Raw genomic sequence first — 13,814 nt, 5'->3', positions numbered from 1 at the left:
ATATGTATATATACACGTATATATACACACACACACACATATATATATGTGTATATATATATATATTTTTTGGAGATGGAGTCTTGCTCTGTCGCCCAGGCTGGAGTGAAGTGGCACATCTCGGCTCACTGTAAGCTCTGCCTCCTGGGTTCACGCCAGTCTCCTGCCTCAGCCTCCCAAGTAGCTGGGACTACAGGCGCCCGCCGCCATGCCCGGCTAATTTTTTGTATGTTTAGTAGAGACGGGGTTTCACCATGTTAGCCAGGATGGTCTCAATCTCCTGACTTTGTGATCCACCCACCTCAGCCTCCCAAAGTGCTGGGATTACAGGCGTGAGCCACTGCGCCCAGCCAATGCTATTATATTTTTTACCTTTTTCCTCCCAAGTGTGGAACAACTTTCTGTAGTGATTTTTAGTAAATAATTTGCCCAGTATATTCTTGAATATTCTTAACTTTAAAGAGGAAATTTGGCAGGGCGCGGTGGCACATGCCTGTAATCCCAGCACTTTGAGAGGACAAGGTGGGCGGATCACGAGGTCAAGAGATCGAGACCATCCTGGCTAACACGGCGAAATCCCGTCTCTACTAAAAATACAAAAAATTAGCTGGGCGTGGCGGCGTGCGCCTGTAGTCCCAGCTGCCGGGGAGGCTGAGGCAGGAGAATGGCGTGAACCTAGGAGGCGGAGCTTGCAGTGAGCTGAGATCGCGCCACTGCACTCCAGCCTGGGCGACAGAGTGAGACTCCATCTCAAAAAAAAACGAGAGAAAATTTAATTTTATTTATTGTTTACCTTGTCGGTAATATCATGTGATGTCATTTTACTAAATATTTGTTAAGTGGCGTATAAAAACTAATGCAGAAACTATCAAAAGTTTCTATCAAATTTTTTTTTTGGCTAATCTGTTGAGTAATGTAACTTTTTTTATTCTTGAATTTGTGACGACTACAGAGATGTATTTGAACAAGAATACTTTGTTTTATAGTACCGTTTACCTCTTGCTGTGGTGGGTAGTAGTACTGTCATTGAAGTTAATGGCAAAAGGTTCAGAGGAAGGCAGTATCCTTGGAGTGTTGCTGAAGGTAAGATTTTCTTCAGTGAATGACTTTCTATAAGATCTCAAAACTGCGATTAAAAATTTGTATTTATAGTAAGTAGTATGGTACGCATACTGTAGTGATACAGCCTAGATTTCAAGGACAGTATTGATTTCAGTTTCTTATAGTCTCATTTTCCTCTTGAGTATATTCATATTTTTCAAACCTGTATCCTACTAAGTCAGGTAAGTATGTGTTAAGTCCTAAAGTTATAGTATAGGTCGAACTTTTTTTTTTTTTTTTTGAGATGGAGTCTCGCCTGTCACCCAGGCTGGAGTGCAGTGGCATGATCTCAGCTCACTGCAATCTCTGTCTCCCGAGTTCAAATGATACTTCTGCCTCAGCCTCCCGAGTAGCTGGGACTATAGGCGTGCACCACCACACCTGGCTAATTTTGGTATTTTTAGTAGAGACAGGATTTCACCATATTGGCTGGGCTGGTCTCAAACTCCTGACCTTACGATCCGCCCGCCTCAGCCTCCCAAAGTGCTGGGATTACAGGCGTGAGCCACCGCACCCCACCTAGGTTGAACATTCTTAAAGAGAAAATTCAAAATGTGAATTGCTCCAAAATCTAAAACGTTTTGAGCACTGACATGCCGCGCAAAGGAAACGCTCACTGGAGCATTTTGAATTTTGGATTTTTGGATTAAGGATGCTCAACCAGTAAGTGTAACACGGATATTCCAGAATTCCAAAAGAATTCAAAACACTTCTGGTCCCAAGCATTTCAAATAAGAGATACTCAACTTGCCCCACCCAGGTTGGCATCCCTGCCTCATTATTAAGTCTATTTCTGTTTTCTTATTTGAAAACATACCTAAAATTCAGGGGTTCTTTACCTGGAGCCCAAAGTCTGCTCCCAGGGAATCTAATGAGCCTCCTGGAATCAAACATTTTGGAGAGAAGGCCAGTCACTTTTATCGGAATGTCAGATGGGTCATGGACCCTCAAGAATTATTTTAAAAATGTATAAGCCCAGTTAAAACGTTCACAGTCTCCTTTCCTCAGTGCAAAAGTTGTCCTTTTTGACATCGCATAGAGTAAAAAAAATTCATTAGTAGGAGATCCTCTTTACTAGTTTTGTAAGGAGTTTTTTGTTTCTTAACTTGCTATCTTAAATTATTAAGCATTAAGTAAGGAGTTTTAAATACCAATAAAATCTTAGTTATAACACCAAACCTCAGAAGTCCTTCCTCTTGGCAATAGGTTTATTGTATTTGTTTAATCTGATATTTAATCTTCTGCATTACAGTAAGCTGAAACCAAAATTGAGACATGATTGTTTTATGTTCGTTGCTATTATCTTTGAACTTTTTTTTTTTTTTTTAAGAGAGAAGGTCTTGCTATGTTGCCCAACTGGCCTCAAACTCCTGAGCTCAACGTGATCTTCCCATGTCATGCTCCTCCCTTATCACGTCACTGTAGGCACACACCACTGCCCCTGGTTTATTTTGAACAGTTCTTTAATTTTTAGGATATTGTTTCAAATTACTGTCCTTATTGGCAATTTTCCCACCAGTGACCCCTGTACCTTGTTCCCAGCTCCCTCTGCCATGCCCAGGCAACTTTCAGTTGCTGAGCTGACGCTTTAGAACTTACATACTGCTTAAAAATAGGCAACGGAGAAATTGATTTCCATCTCTGTTTTGTAGTTTACCCCTCAAGTAATATTCGTATTTGTGATATATTCTTTAAAAAGAAAAGTAAAGAACCTTAAAGTTCTTGGCTCCCTTTTTCATTTTGGTTACCTTAAGATTTTTTCTAAGGTGATTCTCCCTTCACTTACACCACTGAATTTTTTAAATGTATGATAGAATAAATATATTTTTTACCAATAATGAGAAAATACATGGTTTCCCCTTACAGAATTTCAAAGTTGTTTCCGGAGAGCTCATTTGTTAGGTTTATGTATCTATTTCTGAGGATTAAACTACAATAAGGCAATAATATAGTACACTTCTCTGTCATGCCCTTACGTTGAGTAGTATGTTTGTGTTAAATGTCAAAAAAATTGATGTAAGCTGTTTTGCATTTCCCCTCCTTGTTTTTACCCCCAAGTTCCGGTGAAATATTTTTTGAAAAGACTGGGCTTAGTGGAAATATATGTGGTCTATTTTTTTCTTACAGTTGAACATGGTGAACATTGTTATTTTACAATTCTAAGAAATACGTTGATAAGGTACGTGCAAGCAATGATGGAAATAGAATAAGATTTTCTTTCCCTAAATAAGAGTTGGACAGATTTACTTTTTGCCTTCTATAAATGTAGCTAATTTAAATTTATATCGTCAGTCTAGCAATGAAGTAGGCATTACGTGTAGATGATTCTTTCTCCAAGGTTTTGAAGTCATGAGCAAAAGTTACAAAATAATTTGTGTGTCTAGGGATACATAGGAAAATTAGTCTCTACTTTATCATTATACTTTCTATGGAGGTTTAGTACTGAAATAAATATGGAAAGTGAAGTAGAAGAGACTCTTAATGTAAAAAACGTGTGAAAACTATATAAGGGAAGGCTAGTTTTTGAGTCAAAAGCTAGAATTTATTAAAAGTTGCACAGCCTGGTAGGTGGTGAGTAGGGCACATTTTATGTACTGGAACATAGCAAACAAAATCAATCTTCCTACCAGGTGAGAAAAAAAATCCCTAAATTGTGTCTTGCACACCTGCTGAAAAAGAGACGGAAAGCCTATGGGAACAGGACATTTAGGCCATCCTGATTAGAGAACAGTACTAGTAAAGAGGACCTCTTACTAATGAATTAGAAAAGCAGCAGCAGAGAGGAAATCATGAAGAAATAGTGTAATAGGACTAGAGATGTTAGTAGGTAAGGAACAGAAAGGGCATCAAAATAATCCTCAGGGTTTTCATGTTGAGACACATTCCTTCCTCTCCCTACCTCTCTCCTCATTTCCCACTTCTCTCTCTTGCTTCTCTACATCTTTACCACATACTCTCTTTATCCTTTAGCTTTAGGTGTCTGTCTTAAGTTGATATCCATTTTCATACCTCTACCCATTTCCCAAAACATAAGGATCTCTTTAGCTGTGTAAAGAAAGGTAGTAACATAAATCTGGATAATAATTGGAAATTGTGGAAGAAGAAGAAGGTCATTCTCGCAAGTGAGAAGTGAGGGGGAAATTTTAAGAGAGTCAAACTGCTACCTTAAGAAATACAGTAGAGATGAGAGTGAATTTTGAAATTAAAGAAATTGGCATGTAATTGATCTTTATTTTCAAAGGAGCAGGTGTTTTTGGTAGGAACTACATGATAGGATTGATTCCGCAGTTGGAATTACCAGGCCTCACTTAGTAGACAAGAGCAAATGTGTGAGAAGGTCATCCTCTGGGTTTTGAGAATACAACTTCAGGCTCTATTATGGACTATTCGCTTCCTCTTCCATTCTTAAGGTGTGACTTCAAAAGAATAACTATTAATAATATAATCTGCTATGACAGTATATAAGTAGAGAATGTTTAATAAATCCTAATTGCCATTGCATTCCTCTTGTTTTTAAATCTTCTATGGTACTTGCCCAGTGCTTGACACGGTGGTTTTCTATAACTTTCTATTGTGTATTTTAAAAGTATACAATCAATAATTGCCTACATACCTAAAATGCCGTAGAGGGGAAATCTAGTTACTGAGCCAGAGGCTACTTTATTGAGGAGGAGTCTCGCTCTGTTTCCCAGGCTGGAGTGCAGTGGCATGATTTTGGCTCACTGCAACCTCCACCTCCCGGGTTCAAGCAATTCTCCTGCCTCAGCCTCCCGAGTAGCTGGGATTACAGGCTTGCACCACCACACCTGGCTAATTTTTGTATTTTTAGTAGAGATGAGATTTCACCATGTTGGCCAGGCTGGTCTCAAACTCCTGACCTCAAGTGAGCTGCCTGCCTTGGCCTCCCACAGTACTGGGATTACAGGTGTGAGCTACCACGCCCACCCGGCCCAGAGGCTACTTTGAATATTCGAAAGTTCACAGCCTGGCAGCTAGTGAGGGGCCTCCCTAGTGTAAGCATTCCAGAGCAAACTGACCATGCCTGCAGGAAGAATTAATACAGCAGACCAGCAAGACTTTTATGCCTAAAAATTCTAAAGTTATATATTATTAAAAAGATGTATATTTAATTTAGCTCATGTCTTTATGACAAAGGCATCTAGTGGATACTTAATAAATACTTGGAAGGAAATACAATACCAGTATTGCAGATAGATGTCTGTAAATCCCAAGTAATTGAAATTTTGCAGGTCAAAGGAATAGTGTTTTCTTCTAAGAAAAAGTCAAGTTCAAAGAAGTTTTTGCTAATTAAGAGACTTACTCCAGGTAAACCAAGGAAGACAATGGAAAGGAGGAAAACTATACAAATATTTTTGGGGTGTGGAGATGGGTGTTTCAGAAATCAAATAGGGAAAGAAAGCAAGAGGAGAAGAGAGTTACGGTATCAGCGATGGGAAGTGGAAGAGACAAATTCCTGAAACTGTGGGGAAAGTGTATTGCTAATTACCAAATTATTTTGAGAATGGAGGAGTGGGTTGAATCATAAAAGGATAAAGCATATTTAATTAAGTGGAAATCAAGACTTTTATAACCTGGAAAAATCAGAATTATGTAGTCATATAGAAGTGAAAGTGATTTTAGTGAAAGGGAAAATCATTCATTATCTAAAATGTTAGATGACACTAACAAAAATAGCTTAACAGTTAGTAAATTCACCTTACTTTTATTTTACACATTCATGCAAACATTTCATGTAAGTATTCTTCCTTAGAGCCTTTAATGATTTTTCAGTGATGCATGTAATATATAATAATTAAAATTAGGCGAGGCGCAGTGGCTCACACCCGTAATCCCAGCGCTTTGGGAGGCCAAGATGGGAGAATTGCTTCAGCTCAGGAGTTCAAGACTGGCCTGAGCAACATGGCGAAACCTCGTCTCTACTAAGAATACAAAAAATAGTTGGGCGTGGTGGTGCATGCCTGTAGTCTCAGCTACTCAGGAGGCTGAGGTCGGAAGATGGTTTGAGCATGAAAGGCAGAGGTTGTAGTGAGCTGAGATTGTACCACGGCACTCCATCCAGCCTGGGCGACAAAGCGAGACCCTGTATCAAAAAAAAACCGAAAAAAATATCAGGGGAACCCACCCCCAATATTTCAACATAGGTTTTTTCTGTTTTCCGTAAGTGTCAGCCAGCTGAGAAAGAGAAAGAGTACTAAGAGAGGAATTTTACAGCTGGGCCACCAGGGGTGACATCACATATCAGTAGGACTGTGATGCCCACCCAAGCCTCAAAACCAGCAAGTTTTTTTTAAGGATTTCAAAAGGGGAGTGGGTGTATGAACAGGGTGTAGGTAGGTACAAAGATCATGTGCTTCAAAGGGCAAAAAGCATAACAAAGTTCACATGCTTCTGAGGAAACAGGACAAAGGGCAAAAGGCAGAACTTCTGATAAGGGTCTATGTTCAGCGGTGCATGTATTGTCTTGATAAACATCTTAAACAACAGAAAACAGGGTTTGAGAGCAGAGAACCGGTCTGACCACAAATTTAACAGGGTGGAGTTTCCCAATCCTAGTAAGCCTGAGGGTACTGCAGGAGACCAGGGCATATCTCAGTCCTTATCTCGACCACATAGGACAGAAATTCCCAGAACGGCTGTTTATAGACTTCCCCCCCCAGGAATGCATTCCTTTCCCAGAGTATTAATATCAATATTCCTTGCTAGGAAAAGAATTTGGCGATATCTTCCCTACTTGCACGTCTGTTTGTAGGCTCTCTGCAAGAAGAAAAATATGGTTTTTTTTGCCCGACCCCGCAGGCAGTCAGACCTTATGGTTGTCTTCCCTTCTTCCCTAAAAATCGCTGTTATTCTGTTCTTTTTCAAGGTGCGCTGATTTCATATTGTTCAAACACATATGTTTTACAGTCAATCTTTACAGTTAACACAGTTATCACAGTGGTCCTGAGGTGATGTACATCCTCAGCATATGAAGATAACAGGATTAAGAGATTACAGGTGTAATAAATTATGAAAGTATTATTTGGGAATTGATAAATGTCCATATTAAAATAAAATCTTCACAATTTATGTTTCTCTGCCACGGCTCCAGCTGGTCCTTCCGTTTGGTGTCCCTGACTTCCCACAACAAACTCCCAAGAAATCGTATGCGCTCAAGATACCTTTTAGGGTTTCCAATGGTGTATGGTTTCAAAACTGCTGTTCTTTCTGTACATACTTCCTGTTGAATTAAAGTGTCTTTGAGAGGCAAGAGAGTATGATGTTTGTTCCTAGTCCACCAGCCTATCAGGCTGGCGTGATAGATACACTGTATGAGGCTGACGGGCCCTTACTTGATTCTTTTGTCCAGTGAAAATATCTATAACCAGCATCCAGGAGGGATACTGTCGGTGAAACCTGCTTAGCTAAGGACTGGCTGTGTGTGTGCCTCCAGACCAATCATATGTTTGTTTTGAGATACATTTTTCGGAGGAAGGTAATGCACACATGCCATGTATTTTCTTTTTGTTTCATACTTTTTCTTCTTTAATTTCCTGGTATCCATTGGTTCTCTCCAGGCAAATGGTGGCATGTTAGCCACAGTGGACACTGCACAGGAGAGCAAGGGGTGGGGGATTAGGGTGCTGCAAGCAGAATAATAAATTTCAGGCCCAACCTTATGTCTGTTGAATCAGAACTGATGAGTATGGGGCTCAGGCTCCTGTGTTTGAATAAGCCCTCAAGTGACTCTGATGCTAAAGTTTGCAAAGCACTGCTCTAGAAGTTTCGGGAGGTCCCAGGGTCAGGCACCTGCTGAGGAGGAAGAGTTGTTCCTGGGATTCCCTGCCTATTCTCAATCAAAAACTCAAACTTAGGAAAGCCAGTGAGGTTTGTATTCGCCTTACGTCAGGGGTGGGGTTGGATTTACCATTTCTTTGACTCCTTCAATATTTTAGGTAACTTTTCAGGTCACACACAACAGACTGATTTTCCTGTGGAAGACCTCACAGGAGTTCTCTTGAACCAGGAGACTATTTTGAGCTGAAATACCTGGAGCCCTCTCAAGCTATTTGGGCCTTTCAATTTGAAATCCAGGTTTGGACGATTCTAAGCCCTATGGCAGAGACTGTAATCATTTTCTCTTCACCCTCAGGGTGAGGACTCACCCTCAGGGTTGGGAGTGACTGCTGTCTCTCAAGCCCCCAGCAATTACACCATGTTCTGGTTGTTAAAATCCAGTGTATGCATGAAATGTAATAAAAGTATCTTTGCAGTACTAAGTAGAGTGTTCCTTGTTGTGAGCAGACCATTCCTCTTCCTCCTTGGAAAAAAATCTCTATCCACTTTCTACATTTTCACGTTTATCTCTTCCTCTATACACACCTCAGCTGCTGCTTTATTTCCACATGTCTCATGTAAGGATCTTTTTTTATGTGGTAACCTTGGCTTTTCCCACTGTTCATGCTTCCACAAGTTGGATGTAGGCAATATAGGAGCCCACTGCAAAAGTGTAGGTGATACTGTCCAGAAAGAAACCTGAATTTCAGAGGCTTGCTGATGTGGAAGAAAGCCAAGATATTAGACTCGTAGAGCTTCACTCTGCTAGGTAGGTTGAAATCTGGACACCGTGACTTCCATAAAAACCAGATAGTACTTCTGAAAACCATCTTAAGTTTAAAATATACTGGGACTGCCTTACCTTTCTTGTTTTTCATAAGTTGTATTCCAAGCTTGAAAAGCTAAAACAAAGGCAAAGAACACTTCCTATCTGTAACAGGTGCTTAAGCAGGAATCTGTATCCCCCATTAGTTCCAAATATCTCCTGCTCAGAGTAGCTCTCCATGCTCTATAGTTCTGACCACTAATACCAGCATGCTCACAGAGAGTCTCAGGAAATGAAAGTTACCTCCTGAAAATTATTACAAAGAGGCCTTTTAGGAAGGGGGTGTAGTTCAGTGGTAGAGCGGATGCTTTGCATGTGTGAGGCCTTGGGTTTGATCCCCGGCACCTCCAAGTGATGGTTTTGCTCTGGCAGTTCTCTGCCTCCTCACATTTTTCTATCCTATTTCTGCACTTATAGACAGTAAAAGTGTACTCCAATGCGTTACCTTGAACTATCCCCAACCTGTATGCTGTGAGCCTCAACATCACATAAGGTGATTGCGACAGCAGAAGGAAGACAAAAAAGTAACGAGGGGGAAAGAAGAACGGGATCACAACGGGGGTCTCGACCCCAAACAAAAGCGTGCACAGGCGGTTTACGTTCGCTCCCTTTTTTTTTTTTTTTTGAGACACAGTTTTGCTCTCGTTGCCCAAGCTAGAGTGCAGTGGCGCAATCTTGGTTCACTGCAACTTCTGCCTTCCATTTTTAAGCGATTCTCCTGCCTCAGCCTGCCAAGCAGCTGGGATTACAGGCATCCACCACCACGCCCAGCTAATTTTTTTGTATTTTTAGTAGAGGCGGGGTTTCACCATGTTGGTCAGGCTGATCTCGAACTGCTGACCTCGTGATCCACCCTCCTCGGCCTCCCAAAGTGCTAGGATTACAGGCATGAACCACGCGCCAGGCCCTCCATTTTGTACAATGGTTAAAGAGACGCAAAGACGAAGAAGAGAAATGCCCGTGGGCGTCTTTTTTTCTTCTTAGTTATTTTTGTTTTCTAGGCAAAAGAGCAGAGTGAAAGCATCTGTCTGCTGATTTCTCCACCAGTCTCTCCCTGTCGACCTGCACAGGGACACAAGTGCGATCCAATACTGAGACAAGGACTACTGTGGCTCTCTAGTCGCTTGAGATGGGAGTGGCAGGACTCTGGATGGCCGAAGACTGCCGGGGAATTAGAGGCCTTCAACATGCGAGAAGCAGAAACCAATATGGATCAACATTCCCTACGGATATTCCATAAGACTGATTCATATTCATATTCCTGTATTTCCTCAGTCACTCCAATATTGCCTGGGAACTTCTGGTAACAGCAAACCGAGGCCCCATATGAAAAAAACAGGAAAAGGTTTTGTCACAATGGAAAATACATGCAGAGTAAAAGGTAAGTAGATCACAGTTGTGTTGGGCACTTCCTCTGGTCGAAAAAACCAAACAAACATTTCATGTTCTTTCTCCATCCATCTGATTACAACTGTTTTGAGATACATTTTTTGGAGGAAGGTTAATACACACATGCCATGTATTTTCTTTTTGTTTCATACTTTTTCTTCTTTAATTTCCTGGTATCCATTGGTTCTCTCCAGGCAAACGGTGGCATATTAGCCACAGTGGACACTGCACAGGAGAGCAAGGGGTGGGGGATTAGGGTGCTGCAAGCAGAATAATAAATTTCAGAGCCAACCTTAGGTCTGTTGAATCAGAACTGCTGAGTATGGGGCTCAGGCTCCCATGTTTGAATAAGCCCTCAAGTGACTCTGATGCTAAAGTTTGCAAAGCACTGCTCTAGAAGTTTCAGGAGGTCCCAGGGTCAGGCACCTGCTGAGGAGGAAGAGTTGTTCCTGGGGTTCCTTGCCTATTCTCAATCAAAAACTTAAACCACCTAGGAAAGCCAGTGAGGTTTGTAGTTGCATTATGTCAGGGGTGGGGTTGGATTTACCATCTCTTTGTTTGTTTTTGTTTTGTTTTGTTTTTTTGAGAGGGAGTCTTACTCTGTCACCCAGGATGGAGTGCAGTGTTGCAATCTCGGGTCACTGCAACCTCTGTCTCCTGGGTTCAAGCGATTCTCCTGCCTCAGTCTCCTGAGTAGCTGGGGTAACAGGCGCCTGCCACCATGCCCAGCTAATACAAAAATTTTATTTTTAGTATTTGTAGTAAAATACTGAAAATACTAAAATTGTATTTTTAGTAGAGACGGGGTTTGACATGTTGGTCAGGCTGGTCTCAAACTCCTGACCTCAAGTGATCTGCCCACCTCAGCCTCCCAAAGTGCTGGAATTACAGGCATGAGCCATCGCTCCTGGAAAGGAGACCCTTCTTAACAAAATGCTAAATGAGTTTCTCTGTGTCTATCCCAATGTCAGTTTTTGCCAACAAATCTTGTCAAATCTTGTTGAGCAAAAAAAACACAAAGTATTTAGCCAGGGAAAACCTTACTTTTAATATCCTTGCCTCCTAGGGTAAGATATTTCTGAAGGAAATCAGAAAAGCCCCAAATCAAGACTTGATTCTTATTACTCATAAGAGAAGACTGAAGCTTTAACAATTAATCTGCTTAGAACTGCAATGTAAACTGCACGCAGCTATTACCTGATTTTTATTTCTACTACTTTTCTTCCATCACAAGCCCTATGCAGAAAAAAAAGTGGTAAGTCCATCTTATACAGTTAACACGAATAACAAATCATGAAGGATTCAAAGCTTCAGAAAATCAAAGTGCTGTCAGTGAAGGGTTAGGTGTGTAGCTTAGTGATGACCAAGTGCTGGTCAACGGGAAACCATTTCTTATTTTCTGCTTTGTTTTAACCAAACTTTAGTCAGGCCCCTAAACTTCTTCCATTCTTCTACTGTTCTCCTTGCAGGCTCCTGAACTCTGCTTGCCCAAGCCTGAGTAAGCACTAAAAAGCAGACTCTGCCCCTTATCTGCTTATTCTCTTTGGCTGACCACAAGAGAGACACTTGGTGTCAGATCCTGCTAGTCCTATCCCCCTTGCTTGCCCTATTTCCTTTAAAAGTTTTGCTAAAGTTTTGCCTAGCCCTCCCTACCTATAAAAGTAAAGCGTAGGCCGGCATGATGGGATCACCCCTGTAATCCCAGCACTTTAGGAGGCCAAGGCAAGTGGATCACGAGGTCAGGAGTTAGAGACCAGCCTGACCAACATGGTGAAACCCCATCTCTACTAAAAATATAAAAATTAGCCAGGCGTGGTGTTGCGTCTGTAATCCCAGCTACTCAGGAGGCTGAGACAGGAGAATCGCTTGAACCCAGGAGGCAGAGGCTGCAGTGAGCCAAGATCGTGCCATTGCACTCCAGCCTGGGTGACAGAGCAAGACTTCATCTCAAAAAAAAAAAAAAGGAAAGGAAAAGAAAAGCGTTTTCTGTTTGATTTTGAGATGCTTAGATTGCTGAGTGCTCTCCTATTGCAATAGTCTTTCTTTTGACATTGTTTCTTCTTATTTTAGCTTGGATTTTTCTTTATATGACAGTGATAGAGGAGCTTGTGTTTTGCATTTTTGAGACCCTGGGTTCAACTCTGTGTACTTTTATTCTTTACTTTTCTCTGACTCACTCCTCAAATCCACTCCTCAAAGAACTATGATTCAACTCTTCCAATTTTCTTTCTTTCATTTCTTCTCTCTCCTCTATTCTCTTTCTTCCTCTCTTTCTCTCTCTTTTTTCTTTTTATCTCATTTCTTGATCAAATAAAAATTAAAAACAGGCCTGGCGTGGTGGCGCATGCCTGTAATCCCAGCACTTTGGGAGGCAGAGGCAGGTGGATCAACTGAGGTCAGGAGTTCGAGACTAGCCTGACCAACAAGGTGAAACCCTGTCTCTACTAAATACAAATATTTAGCTGGGCGTCTGGTCACATGCATGTAATCCCAGCTACTTGAGGGGCTGAGGCAGGAGAATTGCTTAAACTCAGAAGGCGGTGGTTGCAGTGAGCCGAGATTGCACCATTGCATTCCAACCTGGGCAACAAGAGGGAAGAAACTCCGTCTCAAAAAAAAAAAAAAAAAAAAACTAAAGACACGACCCAATTAGTTGCCTTTAATGCTCTCCTATTTGCATTTCCTGTTTCCAGCCTCAGCATCACCCAAAGGAAATGACACAGCAGGAGAGAGAAGGAGGAAGAGAAGAACCAGCTTTACAAGATCTCTGGATCATGTTTCCATGCCAACTGTAAAATTCTTTGCCTTGCCCTAGATCCAAAAGATTTTCTTCCATGTTTTTTCCCAAAAGTTTTATACTTTCACATTTTATGTTTACATCCTTGATCCATTTTGAGTTCATTTTTGTATAAGGCATAATGTTGACATTCTTTTAATTTTTTTATTAAAAAATTTTTTTGTTGATAGCTGGGTGTGGTGGCAGGTGCCTGTAATCCCAGCTACTCGGGAGGCTGAGGCAGGAGAATCACTTGAAACCGGGAGGTGGCAGAGATTGCAGTGAGCCAAAATCGCGCCATTGCACTCCAGCCTGGGCGACAAAGCAAGACTCTGTCTCAAAAACAAAATTTTGAGACAGAGTCTTGTTCTGTAGTCCAGGCTGGAGTGCAGTGGTAGTATCACTGCTTACTGCAGTCTCAACATCTAGGGACCCAGTGACCCTCCCACCTCAGCCTCCCTGAGTATCTGGAACCACAGGCTCAAGCCCACTGTGACCAGCTTTTTTTTTTTTCTTTTTTTTTGGTAGAGTCAAGATCATCCTTTGTTGCTCAGGCTGATCTGCAACTCCTGGGCTCAAGCAATCCTCCCGCCTCAGTCTTCCAAAGTGTTTGAGGCTACAGGCATGAGCCAGGGGGCCTGGACTTGCTTCCTGCCTTTCTTATACAATGATACAAGCATACAACAATGTAATACAATAGTCTTGAAGTCAAGTTGACTGTTTCTTCCCCTTATATTTTTATTCTTAATGATTATTTTAGCTATTCTAATTCCTTTAACTTCCTACATAAATTTTAGAATAAAAATCTAAATTTCTTATCAAAATCCAAGATTTTGATAAGAATTTCATTGAACCTATATGTCAATTTGAGAAGAATGCCATCTTTAC

The 13,814-nt window shown here is 41.2% G+C and overlaps 1 long non-coding RNA gene across 5 annotated transcripts; it reads left to right on the top strand.

Moving 5' to 3' along the window:
• The first annotated feature begins 737 nt into the window (after window positions 1-737).
• LOC116810175 (uncharacterized) lies at window positions 738-13,275 on the top strand. Of its 5 annotated transcripts, none has more exons than XR_009212237.1 (5): window positions 738-1,083; window positions 2,432-3,280; window positions 5,352-10,142; window positions 11,217-11,405; window positions 12,844-13,275. It is a non-coding gene; the product is annotated as an uncharacterized LOC116810175 (long non-coding RNA). The 5 variants fall into 5 exon arrangements; XR_009212236.1 differs by having other exon boundaries at window positions 739-1,083; window positions 3,229-3,280; window positions 7,469-10,142; XR_009212238.1 differs by lacking the exon at window positions 738-1,083 and having other exon boundaries at window positions 1,094-3,280; window positions 5,352-7,594; window positions 7,794-10,142.
• The last annotated feature ends 539 nt before the right edge of the window (window positions 13,276-13,814 follow it).

This window comes from Hylobates moloch, unplaced genomic scaffold, assembly GCF_009828535.3.
Source record: "Hylobates moloch isolate HMO894 unplaced genomic scaffold, HMol_V3 SCAFFOLD_909, whole genome shotgun sequence".
Classification (NCBI taxonomy): Eukaryota; Metazoa; Chordata; class Mammalia; order Primates; family Hylobatidae; genus Hylobates; species Hylobates moloch.
The sequence above is the reverse complement of the archived record's forward strand: the minus strand, read 5'-3'. Positions and strand labels throughout refer to the sequence as shown.